This window comes from Serinus canaria, chromosome 1 (genome assembly GCF_022539315.1).
Source record: "Serinus canaria isolate serCan28SL12 chromosome 1, serCan2020, whole genome shotgun sequence".
NCBI classification, from domain to species: Eukaryota; Metazoa; Chordata; class Aves; order Passeriformes; family Fringillidae; genus Serinus; species Serinus canaria.
Genome location: NC_066313.1, coordinates 13,475,838 through 13,499,702, shown reverse-complemented (window position 1 = coordinate 13,499,702; position 23,865 = coordinate 13,475,838).

Genomic DNA, 23,865 nt, shown 5'->3' with positions numbered 1-23,865 from the left:
ATGAAGAAAAGCTGAGAATTTTATGATCTCAGAGGGGAACTTATAAATTAATTTAAATACATGAAAAGTGGCCTAGAAGTACCAAGACTCTTTACAGTAGTGTCTAGTGACAGGACAAGAGGCAATAAACAGAAACTGAAACACAGTAACTGTAGGAATAGTGGTTTTTTTACTGTGAAGTTGGCTGAGCATTGGGGATGACTTCTCAGGGAGATTGAGGAGTATTGTAGATATTCAAGAGGTATTTGGACATAGTCCTGGATAGCCTGCTCTAGATGAAGCTTTTAAAGCAAGAGGGTTGGACCAGATGATCTCCAGAGCTCTCTTTAAACTTCAGGCATTTTGTGGTTCTGTGACTGACATGCAGATAATCACAGTGAGGAAAACCAACATCTCCCTTTTATCCTGAGTTAGGCAGGATAAAAGCTGAATGTTGCCTTTCCTCACAGGATGGAGAAATGGGACACCAAAGAAATGACTGAGGCAGTTTTTGAGTTGGCTGTCCCTTTAGATGAAGGTTAACATCTGGAAGCAGTACCTGATGGTATCCTTTGCCTCTCAGCCATAATGCTGAATTTACCCAAGGGCTGCTTTCCAAAATCCTTGTCCAAGGAATACAGTTATTTGTGAGCAGTCAGATCATATTTTTTAAGTCTCTATCTCTATACACTACTGTTATTATAATTAAAGCATATTTACTACAGCAGTTCCAAAGCACCTGTCAGATCTGAATTGTCATCATTCTAAGTAATGTAAGTGCAGCTCTGTAGGCAACTACCGGTGTGAACAATTTACAATTTTTGCAGCATGGCTGTAAAATTTATACCTCCAAACAGCAGTATACCTTTCCCCCTTTCTCTTCAATAAGAATAATGATGTTTTCAAATGTATGCACAAAAAAATAAATAATTTATCTCTCTGGCTCACAGAAGTTAAAGCATTTAAGACTACATAACTCAGTATTTCATGAACACTGCTGTGCTTTCTGAATGAATATTGAATTTCATGTTATCCTGGACTCTAATGTGGTAGAGTACATTACAGCACTTTGTGAATTTATGACTACTTGACTTTCCCCCACACTAACCAAGACAAACTATCTTTTATTAATGGGTGAAATGCTCAGTTTTGACTCCTTGAGTTGCAAGGTTCAAGAAATCTCATTTGAGCACAGACAGAAACCTGATTCAATAAAATCAAGAAGAAATTATATTGAGGGCTTTTGTGGAAAAACTTTAAAGGTAATTTCTTCAAAATCTGAGAAAGCACCTCTCTGTCTTGCATTTTGGTGTCAATCCCACAAACCACAGATATCTATTTATTTTCCAAGCAAAAAATATTATGGGCTAAAATAACTAATATATATTTTTTTTTATTTCGATGTCACTCCTTTTATATCATCTAAAGCTAAATAAGTCTTTCCGCTGTGAAGAATCTAACTCTGGAGTGACATGACAAAATTACATCTTGAACTGCATCTGAAGTTGAGTCACATTAATTCAAAAGAGATGAGCACTGATTTTTGTGGAAACTGGTGCAAGCATATTGTTCTTACCTAGAAAATATTACTCAAAATATTCAGAATATGCATAATTATTTTTTCCAAGTCTGAATACCAATGTTTCCCATAAGATAATGCAACACATGAAGAAATCTTGCTTTTTTCTTGCAAAATTTTGTCACTGTTGTTAAATAATGCTTGAAAATTCACATCAAGATGTATTATATTAAAAACTAGATTTAACTGCTTTAATTATTTTGTGCCAGAGGTGGACATTTAGGTTTTGTTTTTTCGCTTTTTTCTGCTAACTTCTCTTCATGCCTGTATCATTCCCATAGGGAAAGCAAATCAAATTATCTGTTTTCAATTCTCCTGCCAGGAGCTAATCAAGGAATTAGAAGCCTGGCTTGTGAATGTTGTCAGCCATGATCTCCATTCTCACTCTTAATTACAAAATTAATGTACCACAAGAATCATTAGAATAAAATTTAAATTACTATAAGTAGCTAAGTTACTATAAAACGGCTTTAATTTCATTAAACAAAACAAAATAGAAAACCCCAACAAAACAAAGAAATTTTGGGAAACCAAGTGACAGTAAATTTTTTGTACAAAATCATTCAGAGATTCAATTATACATACAACATGACAGTGACAGTCCTGATCAATAGTTATTTTCATTGTTAAAATGAAGTCAGGAGGTTAAAATTAAACAGATTTATCACTGACTCAATGAAAGAGCTGCAGTAAAAGCTGGATGTTTGAAACAGTATTTTATATTTATGTCCTCCTCATGTTGCAATTTCCTGGCTGATGGTGTAAAGATGGGCTTCAGCATGGACATCTGAATACACAGGAACACTCCTCGGTGTGTGGAGCCTAACTTCATGTAAGACAGACAGCATATGACAAATGAGGAAAAGAGAACTTTCCATTTCTCCCACCAGATTTTAATAATAACACAAAGTTCAATACTAATAGAATTAATTCCATGCACAATTCAATATGTGCTGAACTCTAAATTCCTAGAATAATGATACTTTATTGATGACAAAACTGGAACTCAAAGTCCTGCTTTTGCTCCTGCCTCTGTAATTCATACTGTCTTTTAATCTCCATCAGAGCTGGGGAGGATTCAGGCTGGCATGCATGGCTAGAAATTTATCCCAATTTGCATAAATGATTGTGGGGATTTGACCTCCATTTCTTGTAGGAGCAGGATGTAAGGATCAATTGATAGTGAGGTCCAGGAATGATAAAGTAAAACTATTTGCCTGCAATAACAAAAAGACAAGAGAAGATTGTTTTCACATTTGGCCAGATGATATGCATACAGATTATCTGCTGGGACAGAAGACACCTTAGTCCAGCCTCTACTACCCTGATAGGTTTAATAAAAAGGGGAAATATCAGAGCAGCAGGATAAACCTTTCTGTATAGGCCCTTAATTGAATGTTCCCACAATGCATTCCCAACTGCCTCTCCTGCACATTTTACACATCTCAGCTTTTCATGACTGTATAACACCAAGCTCCAACCCGGAAGTGTCTTTATGAATAACTCTATGATAAATGGGAATTATTCACTGTGGAATTGCTCATAAATGTGCAGTAGATGCAACAGCAGAGAATTACTGGCCTCATAGTAAAGGACAGGAAATTATCGATATCCTCTTGGATCTTTCATGTAATTTTCTTCCTATCCAATGCATTTTCTAAAATAGCATAGCTAGCACCAATGCTTTGGATTTTCATGGGTCTTTTTTTTTTTTTTTTGCATTCACACATTCACAGAAGGATTCAAAATATTTTCTGAGAGAAAAAGAGACTTTTCAATTCTCTTGAGCCGACATTTATACATTGCAATGTTTATTTTAAATCAGCAAGCAAACAATCTCTGAGATGACTTCACCCTCTTTTATTCCTTGTATTAAATAGTGTTGCAAATACATTGCATTTTTGTTCATATGGATATTTGTATAAGCTGAGCTGAATGCCTTGCAACTGCAAGGAATAGCAAGATAGCCCACCTGGAGAAGTGAAATCAAGTATTTGACTGGTGAATGAAGTTAAGCACCTACATAAGAGTTTGTAAGACTGAGTTGATGCAGTGTACTGCATTGTTAAAGTGGAAATTATGGACACTGGCTTTATGTGAAACTCTTCCAAAGGAAAGGTAATTTAAATTTCATAACTTTCTTTAGCATTCTAAAAAATTAAATGTTGTGTTTCTCAGCAAAATTTGTTGTGTAATTTATCAGTCAGGAGAATAGGTGAGGTCTGAAAGAAACAATAGACATTTAAACTCATTATGCTATTTACTTAGAACTCACAGTATTACTTAATACTTTGTGGGGCATAAATATTGCCTCAGCATAATCACCAGATAAGAATTAATTTTATGTCATTAAGCCTAGTATTTCTAGGAAGACCTACTTTTCATTACTGTTACAGGATAAGCATAGCAATTCTTTTATTTTATAACATTCCTTTAAGGAGAGAAAATGGATAAATCAGGTGTTCCTAAACTCTGGGGCAGGCACTAGGAGCTGTACGTGTGCTAGTAAAAAGTGCTATTCACAAAGACCACTTCTGCTGAGCATCCCAGTCCACTCTTGTGCTCCTGCCCTGTGTTTGTGCTCATGTTTAGTCTTTCTTACCTTCTGCAATGCTTGTTCCAATCACAGTCATCTGATATTACATAATTTCCTTCCTTGTTCATCACCTGACTTTTACAAAAGCTGCTGTAGAACACAGACCTCCAATCATTTAATCTGTTGACTATCCAGAGTGGCAATATGCCAGACATTTTCTGTCTCTCACAGTAATCACACCTTGTTTTTCTGTACTAAACATAGGGTGAGCCAGGAAGAAAAGTTATGCCTGGATTTTGCCATGTATACAGAGATGACATAACTGAGGAAGACTCCTGCACACACACAGACAAAAACCACACAGGTGTATTTACATGTGTATGTATTTAAAAAGGACACATGTGTATGTATTTAGAAAGGACAGAGACACTATGGCAGTATTTCAAACTGAGTTTATATCCAACAATCACAGAACCATAGAATGCTTTGGATTTGAAGGGACCTTAAAGATCATCTCTCTCCAACCCCTTGCCATGAGCAGGGACATCTTCAACTAGACCAAGTTTTCACAGCCCCATCCAAACTTCTGAATGCTTCCACAACTTCTCCAGGTAACCTTGCCAGGGCCCCAGTACCCTCACAGTAAAGATTTTTTTCCTAACAACTAATCTAAACCTACTCTCTTTTAATTTGAAGCAATGTTTCAATAACTAATCCCTTGAAGAGACTTCTTCTTGCAACTTCCTGGCAGAACTCCAAATATTTTGTGAAAGTCAAAAGTTTATCCCAAGCTATATTTGAGATTTTTTGCTTAACTTGTTTCTTTCCACACAACTGAATCTCTTTTCTGTGTTAGACACAAACTGATGGCCAGAATCAAATGAAATATCAGCAAAATTATACTGACTTTATTTAGACTTTACATGTGAGGAAAGATTTTGGTTTTCAATTCCCATTGCAGCAGAACTTATTACCAAAGGTGGAAGTATTTATCTTGATAATTATGTTTGTTGGCTTCATTGTAAAAGTCATCCAATAACAAGGATGTGGTAGGTATTTCAGGAAGCTGCATGAAGCCTTGAGGACTGGGAAAAAAGTGAGGCTTTCTGAATTTTATCCACTTCAGTGTAGCAATGCTGAAAATTTACCTGCCCCTCATTTTCTTCTATCTTTTCATTTCTTTAGCAACAGATTTTTTAAATTTATAGAAACAGCTAAGGTTACTTTCAACTGTTAATGTTTAATAGCCTTACATCACTATATTTTCTTTTAAATGACATCTTAAAATAATTAGATTGACAAAGACCTTTAAAATTATCAACTCCAACTGTAAACCTAGCACTGCCAAGTCCACCACTGAACCATGTCCCTAAGTGACACACATCTCTATGCACCTTCTAAATACCTACTGGGATTGTAGTTCTATCCCTTCCCTGGGAAGCCTGTTAAAGTGTTTGGCAACCTCTTGGGTGAGGAAATTTATGCTAATATAAAATCTAAACCCTTTATGTTTTTAATCAATTCTTCAAAGTTTAGTGGTAGCAATGCTAATAGTTAGACCTAACAGCAGCTTTGCCTTCTTTAATCATTATCCTCTGAGAAACTATTAACTGCTGACCCCAATATTGCTTTGGAGATGCAGAAACCAAGTCCAGTGATTTGTCCAAGGCCTATGGTAAGCATCTCATATGAAAATAATTGTCAAATAACCTTGTTTAACTTTATCTTTCTAAGTATTTCTTCCTAGCCCACATCGTTACCAGATGAATTTATTTACAATAAAAAGCAATGACTTGAATTACTATGTCATTCTTTACCCGCTCTGTTTCACATAGCTGAGAGTTACAGACATGTAGATAAATCTTATCTTCATCATTGCTTTTCAAAACCCCTAATTAATATATCCACTTGCTATCATTTCCCACAGTGATAATGGTTTCTGAATGCACTAGCACAGCATGAGATTCTGCAGCAAAGCAGTACAATTTAAATGTCCTTCTAACAAGAAAACAGAGCTTGTCACCACTATAGAGAAGACTTATATTTACAAGTCTTCCATTTGTGACACCTTATTTTGGAGAAAAGTAGCTACTCATAATCACATCCGTATTAAACAGTAAGCTGAAAAACCTAAATTGGCAGGAGTTTGAATGCTGGTTTTGACAGGAAGCTGAGCAGGCTCAGGGCTGATGAGAAATATGGAACTGAATTGTAGCTGAAACTCAATTATCCCTAAGACCACACAGTGGCCACAGCTCACACATTGCAGGAGGATCTACCCCATTGTTGTTGCTTGATCTTTCAGTTTTACAATCTCTTCCATAATATTTTGAGTCTTTCTCAAATCAACTGCGACTTATGTTGTTACATCAGAATCTCTATCTTCTTACCTTCATTCAAGTGAAGAATAAAAATTAGAGAAAAAGAAACCTATACAAAAAATACCTATAAAGATGTGAACAGTGGTGGTAAAATCTCAAAGATGTAAGACTTGTCCTTAGGTTAGATACAAAACAGTACACATCAGTTTGGCCCTATTGGTACTGTCATGCTTGTCTTTCAACACAAGAATTCAATTGTGAGAAGAGCTCTGGAATTGATCCTGTAATAACAAAAGATAAAAATAAGGTGAATTTACAGTGAAGTTGTTGTTGTAATGCAGGGTATGAGGCAACAAGACCTTTTAATCCAGTGCATTCTACAGATGGATGGAAGCTTTTCTTTTAGTACTTTTATTCAATGACAGTATTGCTACATAAAGAAATATAGAGATGAATAATTTGATTTTTTCCTCGCTTTAGTGCTGTGGAAATTGTCATGACTTTTAAATTAAGCTGTAAAGTCTGTGTTAGGTTTATACTTCAACTTTCATTATGTATCTCCTACATGAGTATTTTGAATTCCAATCAGCTTTATGGAATTTGGAATCTCCTTTCACATATCCTGCTTTCACTGGTTTGGATCCCGTAATTTTCAGTGTAGACTTCTGTCTTGGGTAACAGGTCTTGAAATGTAGTAAGCCTGAGCAATTCGATTTAGGGGGATTTTTGGCATTTCAATAAAATAACTAACATATTCCAAAAGTTTGACTGCTGTGTATTCTTGTGATATTGTTGCCCTCAAAGAAGTCTCAGTCAAAGCAATATTCTACATCAATGTGAGTTGGCAAACACACATTATTTTCTCCCTATATTTTGATGAGCCCTTTGGGCACATACTGCTTTGTCAGTGACTATGTTCAATTCAATTCAAGGTCTTATTATTTTGTTGCTAAAAACAGAAAATAAAAAGCTACTGTAAAAAAACTCTCCACAGCTGCTACTACTTCATTACAGGCTCTTCTTAAACCTCTTTTAGATCAAGGATCATTGACCTGATAAAGTGCAATAGAGTTGATTGCTCTTGCTTTCCATGTTGATATCATAAAGGTGCATTAATTAAATAAATGCATTAGAGCTGCATTTCTCTGTTGGTTAGTGTGGGCCTCACAAAATAAGACTATTCATATTATTGTGAAGATTGAGGTCCCCTAGATCAGGGGGTCATTACTTTGAATGACACAGCTGAGGGTGTTCTGCTCATGAGGGCACAGATCATGGGACAAAAAAGCAGGAGCCATACAGCTGGATGTCTGGCTCTGAATTAACATGCCAGAAATAGGCCAGTATGGAACACACCATGAAGGCACACATTGTTCTGGCTGGTGCTCATGCTGTTAAAGTTCATTTCTTTCATTCCTGCTCTTCAGATTTGGTTATTGCTGAGATTACAGCCTACTCTCCTTCCTGGAGCCACTCACTGCAGTAAAATTTCTGCCTGGAGAAAGTTTTACCTCTCCAAAACTGGACTTGTGGTTAGGAGCATGACGAACCCAATGTCTCTGATTAGTCCCGCTAATGATTGAGCTTGCTGATAGAACTTCTGAGGTGAGTTAAAAATTGCTTTGAGTCAGCCAAAGCAAGCAGAGTGATTTTCAGGGAGACTGGAATACTTTGACTACAGAACAAGGGTTATATAAGGCTAAATTGTAAAACACATTAATTAAATAAGGTGATGAAGTACTTTTTTCAAGATTAATGTTAAACCAAAACATAATTACAAAGTAAACTAAAATAAGAGTTTAAAATGTAGTTCAAATATATTCCTGAATTCTTAATTTCTGTTCCATTAATTTCCCACTCAGTGCTCTGTTAGCAAATTAATTTTGGCGCAATTGTGAAGAATAATTACTTACATTAAAGCTGTTTAGAGAAATGAAAGTTAGTTTTGGGGGGAGGAACCCTTAAATTTAATCAAAAAGCAGAATAATGCAAATGTAGTAAAAGGTTAATGCACTTAGGCCCAATAAAGTTGTCTAGATGTCAAAACAGAACTAAAAGAGCAAAAAATAAATATATTGTTACTAAAAAATATAAAAGATACTGAATAAGTGCAAAGCTTTTTCCCTATCTACTTAAAAGATCTTGGTTCTTTAGAGATGAATGCAATTAAATTTACCTAAAAGCAATAACACTTGTTATTTAAGGTTCATTTCCAGCAAAAGCAAAGTTGGGAGTCTGGGCTGTAGATAGTCTAATTTAGCCTATTGCACAAAAAAATAAAGTATATTAATTTTCAGTAAGTAATATTTTGGAGTGAATGTAACAATAGCATAGTTAATTGCAGTTTTTCCTTTAAAATGTAGCATAGAGTTTTACTATCCAAACCTAAATATGGTCTCTGTCAAACACATCTCAGATACAGAAAGGGACAGAGATTTTGGTCAGCTATAGATGGGGGAGATTCATGGTAAGAGATAATTCCAATGACAATTCACATTCTTATCAGCTAAAGCAGGTAAGAATGTAGGGCTTCAGAAGGCAAGATATTAGGGCAAGACATGAGTATAGCACTGGGAAACAGCTAATATACACAAGAATTTTGTGGAATAAAAATCTACATTTTACAAAGTGTTGAGAAGAGAGTAAAAACCACCAGCTGTGTTTTGCTCTGCATGAATATTGTAAATTAAGAAAAGTCTTGCTTGGCCTTCTCAGTGAAAAGAAGATGCTGTAAAAATTATCAATATTTAGAAACTATGCTCTTAAACAAAAGAAATTATTTCACTACCCATTATTTAAATAATACTCATTATTTAAATAATATCTTTTGGGATGAAGTGTATTATTTATTCAATTTATTCCAATGTATGTTCCAATTCTTCTTTAAAAGGCCCCAGTTAAAACCATTTTTTCAAATATAAGAAAAGCAAAACTAGAAGAACCCCTCTTTTGGTTTCAATGTCTTTATTTTATAATAAATATCTTTTAATTATGTTAAACAATAGAAGGAAACAGTACAAAAAAGAGTAAAAGAAGATGCTGGTAATCAAAGGAAGGTCTTCACAACATAATTTAGTGTCCACTGAAGACAACAGGGTTGCAGACAATAAAACAAGTTTTTGTTTTTTATAAACACGTATCTTAGTGGTCATTCATATTCCTTTAATTTCTCTGTTTATTTTTCATAATAATAATGGGTTCAAATACCTCTCTATTCTTTTCTAACAAGTTAAGGTATATGACAGTTTATAATCCCAAAAAGATTGTGACATTATTGATTTACTAATATTTCCTAGTATTTTAAAATATTTTTTGAACTATAATTCCAGTTGCCAGAGTATTTCACTTACAAGACAACTTTTCATTATGTGGACCTGGTGGAACTTCATTTTCTTCTTTTAAAATCTTCTTTTAAGAAGTTCTCTTTACTTTTGTGTAATTAACTCGATTTATTCTTGCAGCATTCAAGCAAGCTTGTTCAGTCCTTCATTACTGAAAAAAAGAAAGCAACTTTTTCTTTTCACTTCCCCCCCCACATTTAAATGTGTTCTGCTGTGAATATCTTGCTGCTCTGAAAAGATTTCTCTTGAAGCCATGAAAGAAAACTCTTCAGGCTTGAAAGACTAACAGACACAGCTATTGTGCCTGATCTGTCAAAGCAATATCTCAATGGTGCAAAAACTTCCATCTGCATTAGAAATCCATTAGCCAGTGAACTTTAGTGGCACAGCAAGCATAATGGCTGGATGAGCTTCTGTACTACTTTGCCTGTTTTCTTTACTTCCTATTATACACATGAAGGCTAAAAATATTGACAAGGCATGAATGTGCACTTTATAGAGTATTTCCTCTAAAATTTTGGACCAAGGCTAAAGGTTATGATACATTATTAATGGCAACTGCAATGAAAAGACATTAAAAAAATATGAAGGGTTCCTCCGCCTCCATCCATGAGCATAATGATGACTCAGGCTCCCCTGGAACTCCTCAGGCTTGATTCCTGAGTGCTGTGATGACTAATCTTGGTTATCTCTAGGGCTGGAAAGTTTTTCCCCTTCAATGCAGAATGAAAAAAACTGATTTGTCTTCTTGGGATCCCTCTAATCCCTCTTGAGCTGCACAGGATGGAGGGAACAGCCAAGTGACTTTTGGAAAACATAATGGAAGTGCAAATTAAAGTCTTTAGCACCTAAACCCTTTTAGTTAAGGTTCCATGCTTTGCTGCTAGTGATTGTGCATCAGGAATAGTTCATTGTTCATAAAGGAATGCTTTGACAGATGACATAAATATTAAACATCAAATGATGAGTGGACTGGAGGCAGAGGAAGGGGCAAGCAGATGATTTTCTCTTTGCATTTCCATTTAAGAGCTGGATGCTAGACACTGTAACAAAAAAAAAATTGCGAGATTTTAGTTTTGTCCACAATGCTCTAATTTTTTTTAAAAAACTCCACAGTCTCAGTCCTTCTAAAATCTTCATAGTCTTGCAAAGCTTTAAATTAATAGTTTCCTTTTTTTCATACAAACATCAAATTATTTTTAAAATTGCTGAAAGTATATGAAAATAATCATTGCTACTGAAAATATCTTTGTTAAAAGAAATGCACTTGGACAGTGGCATTAAGTTCCATGAATACAAGCAAGGATAAATAGATGAGATTTCATTACCTGGTCCCTTTCACCTATGGACTGTTGATGTTTACAGGGGCAAATACAAATGGTTTTGATGAACAGATATTAAGTATAATTAGATCATTAGCTTTTCATGTCAATGTTTTTGTGGTTTGCATCTATTACATTATTGGTACAGTACATTGTTAGTACAGTAATTCCATCTGCTTTAAAAAATATAATTATTATGTATTTTACATAATTTAGCTCTTTACACAGTGTATAAATATATACCTTCTAAAAGCATATATGGGAAATGGCAAGTTGTGTCTGTTTTGGACAAACAGAGCTCTCCAGACCATTAGAAGTGCACCATGGAACTGTGGTCAACTGGATTTTAACTTGCAATGCCAAGGGAAACAAAGCATGCTGTACTTTGCCACTACATCAGCCTAATTCTAGGAGACACACATTATGTGGTTAAATATTTGAATGCTGGAGAAGTGTAGAAATAATAGCTACACATGCAGGTCATTTTATTCAGGAGCTGTCACTGGAAGGCCTGACATTTCATAGACACTAGAGTGAAGAGACTGAGTACTGATCCATAAAATTAGAGCAAATGAATTGAAATTGATGGACCCCAAAAGGTTTAGTGCTTCTGCCTTAACTCTTTCCAATGACTTTTGGCTTAGAAAGTGCATTGACTTTAATACCTACTGTAAGTATGGCTGGATTTAAATTTTAATCATTCTATCCATTTCATAGTTTCATGCTGTCAAATTATGTTAGACAGCATAGCTGATGATAAATCTAAACCATTCCTTTCTTGCTTTCAGAGATGCCCTCAATGTCAATGGTTATGCACAAGCAGAAGTGACAAGACTGAGCTGTGCAAGGTTATCTTTTAGACTACCTAAGAAACCGAAAACTTCCCATGAGACATGCTTGAAATGGAATCTACAGTGCCCAAATTTGTTACTCCTATTCCATTACCTGATATAAAATTGTAACATTAACAGGTAAATAATGTGTTCAAAAAGCAATGGAGCCGGGGAAGGGTCTGGAGCATAAGTCTGATGAGGAGCAGCCAAGGGAGCTACAGTTGTCTAACCTGGAGAAAAGGAAGCTCAGGAAGAACCTGGTCACTCTTTACAACTGCCTGAAAGGAGGGTGGTGCCAGGTGGGGTTCAGGCCTCTCTCCAAGAAACAAGCAAGAAGAAATGGGATATTAGTAAAAATTTCTTCACTAAAGGTTTAACAAGCACTGGTAAAGATTGCCCATGGAAGTGGTTGAGTCAGCATCCCTGGAGGAGTTTAAAGGCCATGTCTATGTGGCTCTCAGGGATATGGTTTAGAGGTGGGCTTGGCAGTGCTGGAGGAATGGTTAGGCTCAGTGAAAGTAAGGGTCTTCTCCAACCTAAAGATTCCATGACATATACAGCAGACACCAGCATGTATGTACACAGATATAAGTATATACATATATGTGTGCATGTATTTGCTTTATGAAACCATACTGTGCTTTGGGTCAAACTAAAGATCAGCACACTGTCAAAAGGTTCATGCAATCAGATTTCTTAAGTCGGCATTTAGTAAATTTGAAAGTGTGATTGTCTTGTTAACTACGCAAGAATTCCACACATAATTTTCCTACCTTCAACTGCAAATAGGAAATATATCTTTAGAGGATCACTGAATATGTTGGAAAGGAACCAGAAAAGATCATCTGGTCCACCTTTTGGTGGGAAAAGGCGCTTAGGTGAGATTGTCCAACATCCTCCCCATCTTGAAAAACTCCAGTGACTCTGCCACTGTCCTGGGCAGGTTGTTCCAGGGAGTGTCAGATTTTATAGTAGAAAATTACTTTCTTATTTTGAGATGAAACCCCTTCCAGTGCAACTTGTAGTCATTGCCCCATGTCTTCTCCACGTGTTCCTCATGAAACTGCCACCCTTTAACCAGAAGATTTGACAAGGAGGAAATAGTTTCTCTCAAAGTGACCTTAGAGGTGAAAATGCTAAGAACGTCAGTGTGGGAAAACTCCATTTATTGTGTGAGCATTCATTCTCTGTCTGTTTTGAGAAGTAGAATTCCAGTGTAGAGATAACACCCTCTCACAGACCTGGTTGAGCCTCCTGCTGGGAGAGATCAGAAAAGCACAGCCTTGAGATAAACTTCTTTAGGACTGAGCCCTTTGATATACTGGGGCAGGTAGGGCCCCCCACCCTACTGTCCCATGGGAAGAGCAGAGAATAATGGAGCCTGTGTCCCTGTGTGTCAGTGCTGCCCAGCACCCCTGGTGAGGTAATCAAGTAAATCTACTCTTTGCATTTCACTGGGGCTTGGTGCTCACCCTGGTTGCTGCAGGGGGAGATTCACACACCAGCCTACTGTGATGAGATGTCCCCTTGAGTCTTCTTCAGGGAGAAAAGACCCACGACCTTCCATCTGTTCTCACAGAAGAAGTTCCCCAGTCCTTTGGTCATTTTGTAGCCTTTCTTTGGATCCTCTCCACTTCAAAATAAATTATTACTATTGTTTAAAGTAATATTTCTAAATATCTAAAGCTAAATATAAAATGAAGAATAAGAAGAAAAGTTATTTTTCTGAGGAAAAAAAAAGTCCATTTTATTTTAATTAAACTAAAAATGGGATATCATATAGAGAATTTTAATGAACTGGGACAAATATTTTCCAGTAAAACTGAGAAATTTGTAAACTAAATGCCTTACTAAAATGTTTCTATTCCAATTTGACCATTTTTTAAAGTGTATATTTTAAAATCCTTGTTAGATTTCACTTATAATAGGAAGAACTCCAACTAAAACAGAACTACAAATTCACACAAATGACTGTGGGGGAAAAAATTACTATTCCTTTTCACATTAAAAGCAATAAATGCACTGAAAGATAAATTGATTGTGCAGTGTCCCATGAGAAGTCTGAGAGAAGCAAGAATTGAACCTGCATTTTAGTCTATGACCTTAGCTGTAAAAATATGCAGTCTTGAAACTATATAATTATTAATACAAATGACAAGTTAATTACAGCTATACTCTCACCACAATCATCCTTTTGTGTCTCCATTGAGAAGGAAAATGCTAGTTGAGTCTGTCTGAGAATGTCATTCACTTTTATGGACTGTTATTTCCTCCACATCTTTTAAATCTAATTGTCAAACAGCTCAGTTTCCTTTGTTGAGAACCTCCAAAGCAGTTTGAATGACACTATCAAGGGCAGCAGCAGCAGTTTAGCTATTGAAGTTTATATTGTGCTGCACACTGGTGACTGAAGACTAGACTGAGACAACAAAGTGTATTCTCTTTCACATAAACCCAACTTTGATTTTACAGGTTGTTTCTTCTCAGTTCAGATACAGAAAACACAATTACATGATGACAGCTAATTGCTACACATGGCTTTGCTTTCAGCTGAGCTAGTCTAACAGAGCACTGTGGATTACTTTGGGTAGAATGACCACAAGGTTAAAAAAAAAAAAAGATATAGCCAGTATTGCAGTGCATCTAAAGAACACATTACAGAGCACCATGAACAATAGGAAGTGACAAGAACAAGTGCATATTTCTGTAACTTTCCTGATGGCTGACTCCAGCTGCTCTTTCTCTGGAGTATATAAGGTTCTGTGTATATTATAGACAAGAAAAGCACATTTAGCACTAAGGTAACAATAGATGACATTGTTATGCTGTGCAGAAATGGCTCAATATTATAGAATATGAAAGAATATTAGATGGTTAGGTTTTTAAAGTCAGGATTTAACCAGAATTCACTGCCTTATGTCTTCTGATTTCTTCTCCTCCATGTTTACCACCCTTCCTGCAGGATTGTCACCTTGGAGAAAAGGCATCAAAGAGATCTCATGTGCCTGAGTGATGATGAAGTCTATCACCCAGTTTCTTCCTTAAGTTGAGGACAAAAGTTGTGTCTTCTGAACTGCTTCTGAAAGCACTTTATGAATTAGTTTGGGGAAGAATTAAAGGAGAACACGATCAGAACTGGAAGAGGTTGTACTGAAGCAAATGGAATTGTAAAGTCTACTACTTAGAGGATGAAGACAAAAATGAAAAATATGTTTGGGGGGAGGGCTCTCTGAAGTTCTGAGAAAATTGGATTATTTCCAGCTAACCTCAATGGAAAACAAAAGCTGTCTACATTAACTGCCTGAAACATTAGCCATGAAATCCTTTTTGTTTGTCTTCAGTCACGGTTTGGTTCTTAGTCTTTGTATCACATACAAGTTGAGAGTTTTAACATTTATTACAAGTGTTTGTTCTATCATGGTCAATGTTTTGACCAGATTGTTTGTGATTTAGGGGCAGTACTAGTTGTACCTCATGGGGAAAAAGGTTGCAGAGACTGGTTTTTGAAAGAAACTTTCCTTGTTAAGGAAGCATTTTCATATCAGCCTCTATGTCCCTGGCTTTGTGTGTTCCTTACTCTACACAGTCTTGCACTTTAGATATTTTTCAGAGGCCAATTTCATTTATCTCCTGAATTTTTTTAAATGGTTGAGCAGGGCTTTAGAAAGGTTCATCTTTGTATCTTTAAACAAAAACTAAAATATATATAATACTCCAATTTGCATCTGCTATTCAAGCAATAATTAATTATCAGAATGAATACTAAAGGATACAGAAAATAATGCAAAAAAAGTGGACAACAGGATGCTTGATTACTAGTATTATTACTCCCATGCCTATTTATATTTAAGGGTTTTTTCCCATTGTGCATAAAATGCACTTTTGTTGGAGATTAAGGGTCTTGTTTGTAATTTTTTTTCCTTTGTTTGTGATATTCTTTCAAAAACATGCAGAAAATACACCATAAAAAAAAAAGTGGCTTTGACAGTTTTTAATATCTCCACTATTTTCCCTTCTCTGGTTTAAATACTATTGTGCTGCCTATTTAAGTCTCTCAGTAAGATATAAGAGGAAATGATAACAACTAAAGCACCTTATTTCCATAGCTGTTTGGGTTCATTAGAGCCAAACACTGATATGCATTATTACATCCATAAACATATTGGGATAGGTCAAGAATTTACCCAACTAGCACACAATGCATATGACTGGTAACAAAGCAATTAATGTAGACATTCCTGTAAACACACTATTGCATTCTCTACTGTCAGTTTCATATCCCAGACATATGAAATCTACCTTTATAAACTGACCAGTTTATGCAATAAGTAGCTACAGTTATTTAAGCCTAAATAGTTTAAATATATTATCAGTCACATTTCAATTCTTTGCCAAAATCTTATCCAATAATTGGGGGCAGAGACAATGGCTTATACCTTTTTTTTTTATTTGTTTAGCATCTTGTTTTTATTTCTTTGTTTTAAAGGAAAGGGTAGGGTTATAATAATTCTTATTAATTTTACTATATCATTGACCAGAGACTAACATCATTCTGGTTTTGCATTGGATTTTTTGTTAGTATTTAAAAAAATTACAAAGGAGTCATGTAAGGTCTTATTACATCAGACTCTAGATACATAGCTCACCTTACTGATGTAGAGAGATGACTGAAATAGACATTTCTATCTGCTAAGAGAACTAGTTATACTTAAAAATTTTGCTTAACTTCTTAAAAACCTATATGACTCAGTTCCTTTTCCCCATATGTTTTTGAAGTGGTTTGTTGAGTTTTGGGTTTTTTAAGCATATGATACTATCTATAAAATAATAATATGAATTATCAGCTGAAGATTAAATCCTAAAATAAATTTTCAGAGAATTTATTAAGAAAATAGTCCCCCAATCCTCCTTCATGTTCCTTAGCTTTTCCCTTCTATTTAAATTTGCAATGCAGATATTTTGATCTGAACAAGCCAACACCTCTGAAGGAAAAAGCTCTTAATCACTGACTCATAGCCTTGTAAAAATAATATTAATAACAGGTAAAGTCTGACACTTTGAAAATATTTAGTTTTGAAACCTTTTAAAACCAATTTAACTGAAATCTTACTTTTTCTGAGGTCATTTATAGGTCAACCTACAGACAGAAGTACCTACAATTTTGTTTGCTTGCTCTTAAATAAAAAGTATTAGAAGAGCTGATCTTCTTTGTTATCAAAATGATTGACTTTTGAAATTTCCTGGCCCATTGTTTAATGGCATTCAGTTTGATTACAATGACTGTTACTAAATCCAGTTAAGATAACAGATTTTAACATAAAAGGGTATTTCTACTATTTATTTGATTCAATACATTGTTTTTACCATAAGAGATTATGCTTTTAGAGAAATAGAGTGAAAAAATGTTATCAACAGGAAGAATTTAGAAAATCAAATTTGAAACACTAGACAGAGATTTTGTTATGTCTAGAAAATATGTAGATTTATTATTTTCTATTTTTTTAAGACATATGAAATGTATCTGAAAAAAATAAAGACTCTCTTGAGTGGAAAACAGTTCATAAAATATTTCAGATAGAATGGTGTGTGTTTTTGTATTTCTCTAGCCATTGCAGAAGTCTGCTTCCACACATGCCTGCATTTGACTTCACCATTGCATTTTAAAGCTGCCATTTCTTTGCTACCTTAGGTCTATGTAGGAATCAGATATTCTTTAGTAAGTGTAAACTCATCTGAATAATTCAACCTAGGAATACACTTAATACTTGGGGGAGTACAGATTTATTGTTTCACTAAATGCCATTTTCTGTGGATTTCTTCAGAAAAGTGAAAACAGGAAATTCCCACCTATTTTTACAGAACTGGCTCTATGATTCCAAAACTCAGCCATAAGAGACTGATGCAGAAGAATAAAAGCTCATGGGTTTCTTATGTTACAATGTATTATAATCACCAGTAATTTGTTCTCCATCAATGGATAAAGAATGCCTTTTAATTGATGAGATGTAATGACTGACCCAAACTAGAAAAAAAAGTGTGTTTCAAAGTATCAAAAAATCATGGATTGGCCTGGCTTAGGAGGTGCCTTAGAGATCATTTAGTTCTAGCCCCTCTGCAATGGGCATGGACACCTTGCACTGGACTAAGCTGCTCAGAGCACCATCCAACCTGGCCTTGAACACTTCTAGGGATGGGACATTCACAGCTTCCCTGGGAAACCTGTGTCAGGGCCTCACACTCACAGTAAAAAATTGTTTCTAATATCTAAGCTAAACCTGCTCTCCTTCACTTTTAAGCTGTTGCCCCTTGTCCTGTCACTCCAGGCTTTTATAAATTGTCTCTCTCCATCTTTCTTGCAGGTTCCCTTCAGGTACTGTAAGTTCACAATTAGGTGACCCTGAAGCTTCTCTTTTCCAGGTTGAACAAATCCCAGTTCTTCAGTCTTAAACAAGACTCTGTAGGCAAGCACTGAAGGTTTGGCCTGATTCTCATCTTGGCACGCTGGATTGTTACTGTTGGCACTATCATGTCAAATGCAGCAATAGTTTTTGGAGCAAAAGCCTGAACTAAAAACTGAGGTCTGCCATGTGGTTTTGATCCCAACTTCCCATGAAAATGTGTTAATATTAGGCTTCTGGGAGAAAGCTGGATACAGTAACTAAGTATAATTTTTTCTTCTTTTCCTCTTCATTTTCCACTTTATAATGATTTACTCTTCATTTTCCACTTAATAATGAAAGTTATTTCCAAGTTACACACTTTTAAAACCCAACCACCCAACCAGAGGAGCTGGACTACTATACTGGAGGACAAGGCTATAGATATGGCAGTGGTATATTTTGCACTGTTTTTCATTGCTGTTTTTTTCCATTGCATTGAATACTTTACAGAGGATGTATTTTCACCTTACCTTCTGCACTGAAGTGCTCTGATTGGAAAAAATTTGAATCTTTACCTTATAAGACTCTTTGTCCTTTTGGTCATTATTCAAGACCATTGCTACTTCCACTGAGCAGATATCCAATTATTGTATTTCTGCAGTTCCAACATCTTGGTTGAATATAAACTACTAAAAATAGCTTTATTTTTAGTTCTTATCTGTTGTCCTTAGGGACTAGACAAATCTAATGTAATAAGAATTGTACTAATTTGAAGTAAATTTTTTCAAACACTAAAACTGGTCACAATTGAAAATTGTATACAGACAAGCAGAGCAGTCTTGCCAAGTATTGCGAGCCATAGTTCTATATGTCATATTTCTTAAAAGTCTTTTAGCTGTCTCTTGCAGGTATGGGAAACTTTAGCAGTGCAAGAGGAGAATAAATTAAAGACCATGCAGTAGTTATATGCCTGTCTCAGTTTTGGAGACAAATTTCAGGACAAAATGCCCTGGAATGAGCATTTCCTCCAAAGGGAAAGGGCTTCAGTAACTCCCTTTTCTTCTGACAATAAAAGAAATGGATACCAGGGGATGAAAGTGAAAAAAAAGAAAAAAGTAAAACAGTTTATTAACAAAGTAAGATACCTGCAAAGCACAGGGGGGGGAAAAAAAATTGAACCTTACACTCCACCCCACCTCACTGCATGGCCAGAATGCAAAGATGGCAGCTGCCTTTCTTCATCTCTGGGAAGGGAGGAGAAAAAAAGAGTTCACACAGCAGCTGGGAACCTGTCAGATTTCTGGTGTGGGGGGGGTCTTCTCCTCACAGCAGGTGAAGCTGGTGGAGTTTAATGTCCCTTCTTTTGCAGGCTCAGTCTTTCCAGGGTTTGGACTGGCTGGAGCAACTCTGCAGGCGCCCCAGGCTGGAGAGGAAAAACAAACAAAAAAAACCTGCCAAAAAGATTTGCTGGTGAAACCCTCCAGGCCAGGGTAAGGAATAGAAAACCCAAAAAACCCAAAACCCCCATCCCCCTCTGCAAAAGAAAACCCCCCAGAAGCTTCTTGCCTACATTCATTCTGTTCAAGAATACAAAAAAAAAATGCTTTCAGCCATTCATCTAAGATAATATCCACATGAAACAACTTTAAGGCAAGGTTTAAAGTCAGACAGTAATTTTTTTTCAATGAAGACCTCTCTGCTGTATCTGACATCCCTGTCATTATACTGCATCAATGTTATGTGAAATAACAATTAGTCTTTTGCCCTGTTATTAAAATGTGTCAGTTTGAAATTAAGCAAGAATTTTTCTTCACTCTTGAGTAGTTCATCATCTGAGCTAAATCAGTTCAGTATATTCACCAGCTATTTAAAAATCACTGATACAATGAGGATCTTCCATCATTATCTGAGAATTATTGTGACCAAATGGAAGAGTAGGAACTGAAAATTTGAATAGGCAAAAAAGAAAAGCAAGTGGGAAAAGTGAAAAGAAATAAATATGTACCCTAATGTCCATCCAAAATGTGGCATTGCCCTTTTTGTCCTGGACACTTAGGAAAAAGAATAAAAAAAAAACCTTAAAAAACCAAATATTAAGAATAATTGGAAGGAAAAAATTGTAAACGAGAAATTTACACCTCTCCTCTCCTCTCCTCTCCTCTCCTCTCCTCTCCTCTCCTCTCCTCTCCTCTCCTCTCCTCTCCTCTCCTCTCCTCTCCTCTCCTCTCCTCTCCTCTCCTCTCCTCTCCTCTCCTCTCCTCTCCTCTCCTCTCCTCTCCTCTCCTCTCCTCTCCTCTCCTCTCCTCTCCTCTCCTCTCCTCTCCTCTCCTCTCCTCTCCTCACATAATCTGTGTGTAGGGAAGCAAGGAAGTTGGGAAAAGGAAATAAGGGCAGAGGATAGGGAGATAGAAGAGAATCTTAGAAATGCAATAAAGAAATTGAGAATAAGTGGTTACCAGAGTAAAGGAGAGAAAAAAAAGCTGGTCATTAAGTGTCTACACTTTGTAATTAAATATATGAGGCACTGGTGAAGGAAAATATTTTCTTTAGATTATTCATTATTTTATTTATTTAATGGCTCCATATATGTATGCTTTCATGAACTCTTCATCCTTTGACATCATAAAGTAACTTTAAAGGGAAAGTTCTGAATGTTTTACCTACTACATTCCTTATTTTGATTACTTTGGCAGTATATATATCAGGTCTTGTACATGTCTAGGTTTGGAAAGACAGGCCTCTGCTAAGGAAGGCAGGAGCCTCCTCTGAACTGGAAACTGTAAACACCCTCCCTCTGAATTGTTATAATTTTGAAATTAAGGGGAGCTCTCAAGCAAAGATATCAGAGCAGGAATAACACTTCTTTATTAGGGAAGAAAATAAAAATAAAATAAACAATGCAGTAAAACAAAGCAACACTGACAGAGTCAGAATACAACCTGACACCCTGTGGGTCAGGGTGTTGGCAGCAGTCCAGTTGGAATTGTGGCTGCAGTCCTCCTGGAGTGTCAGGTGTGGTTCTGTTGCAGCAGTGATCTTGCAGAAGGATGTAGTCTTCCTCTGAAGATCCAGTGGAAAAGGCAGCTGCTCCTCTGGGAATCCACTGGAAAAGCTGTGCTGGTGTCCCAAAAAATCTCAGATTATATCCAGTTAGGAATGCTTGGCTCCTCCCCTGGGTGGAGCATCTCTCAATGGGATGATGTAATTTTTGTAAGTCATGAAGTGACACTCAATAACCCATTACAGCAGATGTCTCCCCAGAGGAAGAATTGGTTTGTGGAAGAGATAAAGAAAAACTGCCCAATTAACAGAAGATAACTGCCCCACCTCTAACAGATGGCAAATAGAATACATGCTTATCTTGCAATCTAGGACAGTAAATTTTATAGTATTTTTTATCTATGTTATTTTTTTCTTCTCTGTAAACTCATGAGGCCTCATGCTTTCATTTACTTTCCTTATGGTCTATTATTCATTTGTATGAATTCATAATTTACTCTGGTATTCATCAAAGAGGTTAGAACAGCTGTCCAACTGTACTATTCTTCTGCCTGCCTCCTTTTTCTACCTTTAGGGTGGTTATATTCATACAATGTCCTACAAGGGATTTCTGAAGCTCAAAAATGTCATTGGAAGCATAGCAGAATTAATCAAAAAGGTGCTACAGTGATAAATGGTGGTGTTTTGCTTGAAGGTGCCAGTCACCTTGAAACAAAATCATTCATGGCTTATTATGTATTTGAAGATTCAGATGGCACTTTTTCCTTTGTTTGTTTCCTTTATGTCTACTGGGCTGAATGGAATCAGCTGGTAGAGACTTTTATTGTGTGATAAAACAAATGAAAGAGTTGGAGCCATTCACCAATAAACTGGTTTCAATAAACTGGAATTTTGCAGTTTATCAAACACTTGAATTTTTAAATCTACCTGTTACATAATAAAAGCAGCTTGCAAAACCTCTCAGTTAAGAACTGATCTCAAAACAGCACAGGATGCCTCTGTTTCCTGAAGACACTCCCCTAGACTTGCAGAATCAGACAATCATCAAATAGCAGAAAACCACACACACACGCCACTTGTTTTTCACTAGGAAAAAATGTAATTCTTGTTATTTCAAATGAGTATGAAACAACAACTACTATAAAAGAATCACAAAGGGATAAGTGCCACTTGAAACTTCCAATGCGTGAAAGGCAATGAATTATTTTGTTTCAAAGTGACTGACACTCTCAAAGTAAAAAACTATCTTGTATCACTATGGCACTTTTCTTGGCAGTCGGGAGGGGGGAAGGAGTCATTGAACTGCTTCTGTTTTCATGAAAAGGATGCCTAATTTGATCTTTGCAGAGACTTCCTTATAAGCATAGGGAAATGTAACGTGGTAGTTTATTGATGGCACACCTGCTCATTTTGAAATTGTTCTGTGAATTGCAGCAACATGAACTGACATATTACCATGCTGATCATTTAATTTTGTGAAGTAATACAGCTCTGCCTAGTTGTATGCAATCTGTTCCTTTCACTTTTCATGTTATACGGGGAGATAGAAGAGATTTCTGAATGAAGATTTATGATGCTCTTGCTCCTCAGGTATTGTATTTATCCATTTTCAGACCATCATAAAGTACGTCAATGACAGTGATGACACACTTGGAATTTTTAGAGGAAAAAAAATTACAGCCTGTCTGTTTAAAAATTTATGTCAATCACTAATTTTGCACAAGGCTGTTATTTTAAAGGCATTAAAACTTGTGGGGGTTTCCACCTTTTTTCCTAATTTTTTTTCTTTTTTTTTCCTACTTTTTTTTCTGAACAAGAAGGAATTATTAACAACACAAATCACATCTGAACATTCATGAGATATATTTATTATACCCTTATACGTTGATCCTTTAATCTGCCCCAGCCTTTTCAAATACAGAGTTGTTGCCGCTGTATTTTTACAAGAGTGACAGAAAATAAGCCTTGCCAAAGAAGACAGAATACTTCTGGGAAAAACATACAATTGCTAAGAATATTTATTTGCAGGTACTAGGAAAATTGCAGGCTTTTAGTGGGCTACCTGGAGTCATAACTGCTCAGAGTTCAGAGTGAATTTTACCAGGTGAAACACCTACTTTAACAGCCATAGGTTTTACCAAAATGGTTTATAGAAAGATGGATCAAACGTGCTGTGAGTTAGGGTAGGAATACCAGGCGGTGGTGTATGTAGATGCTGCAGTTGTAATGCAATATGTTGGCACAACGAGGTCTGTACCCAGTGAAAGAAGAAAATTTATTTTCAAGAGTCCATAATCTTGTACACCAATTCCATAATTACATTTTGTAGGGAAAATAAATAGGCTGGACTCTTGCTCACATCTATATAATCTCTCACAATAATTTCTCAGTGTTACGTATGGCTTCTGCAGGCTACAGACAACACTTCCCAAAGTGCAGAGGTGCATTAAAAACACCAATATCCTTCAAATGTTTGATTATCCTCTAATCTTTTATGTCCTGGTAAGAGTATCAGACAATGCACAAATACACAGTTTGACATGAATTCTATAAATGAATCAAGTCTGTCTTCAC